Source organism: Nanorana parkeri, unplaced genomic scaffold (genome assembly GCF_000935625.1).
Source record: "Nanorana parkeri isolate BGI_ZX_2015 unplaced genomic scaffold, ASM93562v1 scaffold2055, whole genome shotgun sequence".
Classification (NCBI taxonomy): Eukaryota; Metazoa; Chordata; class Amphibia; order Anura; family Dicroglossidae; genus Nanorana; species Nanorana parkeri.
Genome location: NW_017308323.1, coordinates 56,886 through 62,189, shown reverse-complemented (window position 1 = coordinate 62,189; position 5,304 = coordinate 56,886).

Sequence of the window (5,304 nt, the reverse complement as noted above, 5' to 3'; positions counted from 1 at the left end):
CGGGGGGGGGGGGGTGTCATGGACCAGCCTTCCGAGCGGGGTATCGTCACAGCCGCCTGCACCCACAGCCTATTGATGCAGAGAGGTGTGCTTACATCATCATGTCAGTATCCTTCTCTGTGTCATCAAGGACCACCCTCCACTGGAGAAGATTTAAAAAAATAAGAGAACGCTGCCCTTCATGTGACCAACCTGAAGATACTAGCATCGGTATTGTTGCCGATACCGAGTATCCGCCCAAATGCTCCGATACCTTCCCCGATACCGGAACTTCCGGTCAGAGGAAGATTTCCTCTGACCGGCAGTGCCGTAGGGGAACATGGAGCCGGCTTCCCGGGCAATCAGGAAGCCGGGAGGCGAATAATGACCTGGTTCCTGATTGGCCGGGAAGCCGGCTCCTTGCTGATTTGCTGGGAATCCGGCTTCCCGGCCAATCGGCATCAAATTGGCTGAACAGCCGAACTTTGTTGATTAGCTGGGAAGCTGGCTTCCCAGCCAATCACGATCGAGCCAGCCAAACAGCATGGAGCCGGCTTCCCAGGCAATCAGGAAGCCGGGCCGCATGTCATTATCCGCTGCCCGGCTTCCTGATTACCCAGGGAGCCTGCTCCATGCCAGCACAAGCACCGGTATCGATACTCGGTATCAAGCGAGTACTGAAAGCAAAATATCAATACTCAATACCGAAAAACCAGTATCGGTGCATCCCTAAAAATTAGTATAGGACTTCCTATAGACGTGTCACCAGAACAGGAACAGAAGGCAAATCTTCCAATGGGAACACTTTTACTGGTTGTCTAATCCCTGGTGACCCTTCTAAAAGGGCATTTCCCTCACTTTAAAGAGAATTCCACTAATTTCCGGCCCTGTCTACAAAACAGGAAGTGAAGAGAAATCTCCCATTGGGTCACAGACGGCAAAAAATAAGTGGCTTTAAAACAGAGGTTTTACACACTCACTCCCTCCTATATCAGAAATGAAGATGTCTTTAGATACAGTATACTATAAGTTAGGGGTCAATACAGTTCACGTTGAGTTTTCTATTCATAAGGTCGGTGTAGGAGGTCCTCCAGTTGTGGAGGAACTCAAGTGTCCTGCACAAAGCCCTGACCTCAAACATATTGAACACCTTTGGGATGATTTGGAACGAGCTAGGTCTTCTCACCCAACATCAGTACCTGACCCCACAATGGTCTTTTGGCTGAATGGACACCAGTTGCCACAGACACACTACAAAATCTGGTGTAAAGCCCTCCTAAGCGTGCGGAGGCTATTACAGCCAGAAAGAGGAGGGAAGGCAACTCCATACTATTGTCCATGGTTTCCAAATGGGACGTCCAGCAAGCTCATATACTGTAGGTGTGATGGTCAGTTGTCCACAAATGTTTGGCCATACATGTCAGGTTCCCCCATGCAGGAGCTATGACATTCGAGAAATGTTTAGGTTTGACTGGAGTGTACGATAAAAGGAACAACGTATATCCAAATTACTATATTCCACTAGTGACACATTGAGAATACAAAGCTTCTTCTCTGCTCTGCTGTGCAGCAGACACGGTGAGAGGTTCCTTCATAAGTGATCAGGTCGTGTTGATAGATACAGTACATGAGCTGTTGAAAGTTTACATGTTGGCCTGACAACAAGACTTCATCTTCTCAAGGGTTTCTCCAGGAACGGTTTTGCAATCTTGTCAGGTCTGGGCAAAGCTCCAGGCCAGAAAAACAATGGAGCGGATGGGAGACAGTGTCACGTTGACGTTGATTTAGGAGGCTCTGAATGAAGCTATTAATAGGGGAGGAAGGCCGATTTCACAACTTTATACGTCAGGTCTGATAGGGGAAAACTACTGCAAACCATCCATCTATAAATACCTTGTCTGTCTAATAATCTGCCAGCGTTGATCCCACCCTCGGGACGTACAAACTTTCATAACAGGTTCATCTATGACAAAATGGGGCTGTGGTGAGCATGACGAGGATCTATGTGGTGAAACAGGATTCCTTCTGCCCACTCCAAAAAGTGACAGCTTGGTACAGTGACGTGAAGACAAAGGACATTGTTGTCCTATAGAGGGTGAAGGAAATCCAAAATTTTACAGTCATCAGAATAAGAGATAAGGGTAAATCTACCAATAGGGACACCTGCTTCAATGAAAACTGTCTAAGGGGGGAATTCGACTCACTATAACTTCCTGTTGGGTCTCCAGTAGGGATGCACCGATACCAATACTAGTATCGGTATCGATGCCGATACCGAGTATTTGGGCGAGTACTCATACTCGCCCAAATGCTCCCGAAACTTTTCCTGACCAGAAACTTCCGGTATCAGGAAGCCAGGATGCGAGTCATTACACACCGGGAAGCTGGCTCCATGCTCCCTTGTCACCAAGGAGCATGGAGCTGGCTTCCAGACCAATCAGAAAGCCGGGGGGTGGGTAATGACGAGACGGGAAGGCAGCTCCATTAACCCTCGTCACTTAGTGATGAGGGAGCATGGAGCCGGCTTCCCAGCCAATCAGGAAGCCGGGTGATGTGTAATGACCGATTGCTCGGGACGCTGGCCAATCGGGAAGCCATGCGGAGAGTCATTACCCACCTCCCTGCTTCCTGATTGGCCAGAAAGCCGGCTCCATGCTTCATCATCCCCTGGTGACGAGGGAGCATGGAGCCGGCTTCCTCGACTAATTTGGAAGCCAGAAGGCGAGTCATTAAATTCCCCTCAAAAACTTGTGATCCCTGTGATTGGCTATCACAGTAATCACATGATCAGGAGCCAGCATGATTAAGCACGCTCCTAGCACAAAAACATGTTGCATATATACAGTACTTTGCCATGAAAGAAAGCCCACTTCCATGACGCCACATTTATGTGTTGAAGGGGTTCAAGCCAACCTGCTGATTTGCATTACATGGGCGACCAAGACTCACTGATGGACGGGGGGGAGGAAAGTCTGGCCGTGTAGTCCGATCCAATAGAAGAGCTCCTGGAGCTCAAACTGCTGAAAAAGTGAATGTTGGTTCTGATAGAAAGGTGTCTGAACACACAGAGCATCGCGGGTTCTTATGTATGGGGCTGTGTAGCTGCAGACTGGTCATGCTTACCCGTGTTAACAGCTAAAAGCACCTACATTGGGCACGTGAGCATCAGAACTGGGCCACGGAGCAATGGAAGAAAGTGGCCCGGTCTGATGAATCATGTGGATGGCCGGGTGCGTGTGCGTCACTTTCCGGGGGAAGAGATGGCACCAGGATGCACTATGGGAAGAAGACAAGCCGGGGGAGGCAGTGTGATGCTTTGGGCAATGTTCTGCTGGGAAACCTCGGGTCCTGCCATTCATGTGGATGTGACTCTGACACGTACCACCGACCTAAACATTGTCACTGACCAGGTCCCCCCCCCCTTCATGGAAACGGTATTCACTGATAGCAGTGATCTCTTTCAGCAGGATAATGCGCCCGGCCAAACTGCAAAAATGGTTGAAGAATGGTTTGAGGAACACAACAACGTGTTTGAGGTGATGAATCGGCCTCCAAATTTTCCAGATCTCCATCCAATCCATCATCTGTGGGATGTGCTAGAAGAACAAGTCCCATCCAGGGAGGCCGATCACCTCACAACTTACAGGACTTAAAGGAGAACTATGGGGTTAGGGCTTTTCCCCATAGTTCACCAAAGGGTCAATGGAGGACACAAACTAGCATCCTCTCGTGACCCAAAGCTCAGTATATCCATCCCAAGCTACAGCTCGCGGTATACTGAGACCGCCGCAGCCGGGACGGATCCCGACATTACTGTCGAGATCCGCCCAGCTGCGTGAGTGACAGCTGGCTCTGCCTAACTAGAGGCAGAGCCATCTGTACCCGCCCCCTCCCCGGTCCTTTCCTCCAGTCACCACTGGAGGATCGGAGAGGGGGGGGATGATCGAGAAGTGAGTGAGCGATGGAATGTGTTCGCTCACTTCCCAATCTATTGAGCCGAGGTGTGACAGTCTCATTGTCACACGCCGGCTCGAACTATGAGGATGAGTGAAAAGCACCCACCCCCCTCATAGTTCTCCTTTAAAGGATCTGCTACTGACGGCTTGGTGCCAGATACCACAGCATACCTTCAGAGATCTAGTGGAGTCCATGCCTGGGCGGGTCAGGAAACGGGGGGCCTACTCAATAATAGACATGTGCGATTCGTTTTGTTCCGAATCGAAATTCGGACGAATTTTCGGATATTCGGATGTATCCGAATTCCGAATTACAGACATAACGAATGCAAACGAATCCGAATTTCCATTTCCGAAATTCGGTAGCGTTAGTACGAACGTTCGTTTCGTTTTCGGTTCTTATTCGTTTCTTATTCGTTTCGTTCGTTGGAGCAAAGTGACATTAGAGAAGGAGAAAAATATTTTTCCCCCTCAAATGTCACTTTTGCTGCAAACGAACGAACGAAACGAATAAGAACAGAAAACGAAACGAACGTGCGAACTACCGCTACCGAATTTCGTCCGAGTCCGAATTGACTTTCACACCCGAATCCCGAAAAACGAAATAACACAAATCCGAATTTAAAACGAGAAGAAACTAAACGAATTTTTTGGCAGTGCACATGTCTACTCAATAATAGGAGGGTGGTCAGAATGTTATGGTTGATCAGTGTATATAAGTGTATATGTGCATTTTTTTTATATAACATACAATTATACACACCAGATCAAAAAAATGCCGGAAAAAAGGAGAAAGAATGACCTTGCACAGAAGTTTATGAAAGGCTCAAGACAGAAGGTGGCTAAAAAACCTAGATTAAGCTCAAATGGGACCATAAAACATAGAATTAGAGCTGATGATTGGGAAATATGGAGGAGGATCGATCTCTGAGCTATGAAAAAAATGTTACAAGGTCCCTAAAGGTCATTGCCAATCGCACCTCTTACAGAGATAAGCTTGGCTAACTATTGACGCCGATGTGTAAGAAATCAATACTGAGAGGCCTTGGCACATCACAGGGAACGTATACAATTATTAATGACCAGACCAGGGCTGGCTTTGTACAGGACCCCGTACTATGAACATGCTGCTTCATGGAATAATACAGAGCCTCGGGCTGCAATGTCGCTGTTGACGTGTGCAACAACAAAGGAGACAATTATTATTATTATTCAGGATTTATAGAGCGGCAACAGTTTGCGCAGCGCTTTACAATATAAGGAAGACATTACAATCACAATACAATTCAAGACAAGATGGTAAGGAGGGCCCTGCCCCTGAGGGCTTACAATCTAAAATCGAGGGGCCAGTGATACATGAGGAGGTAGC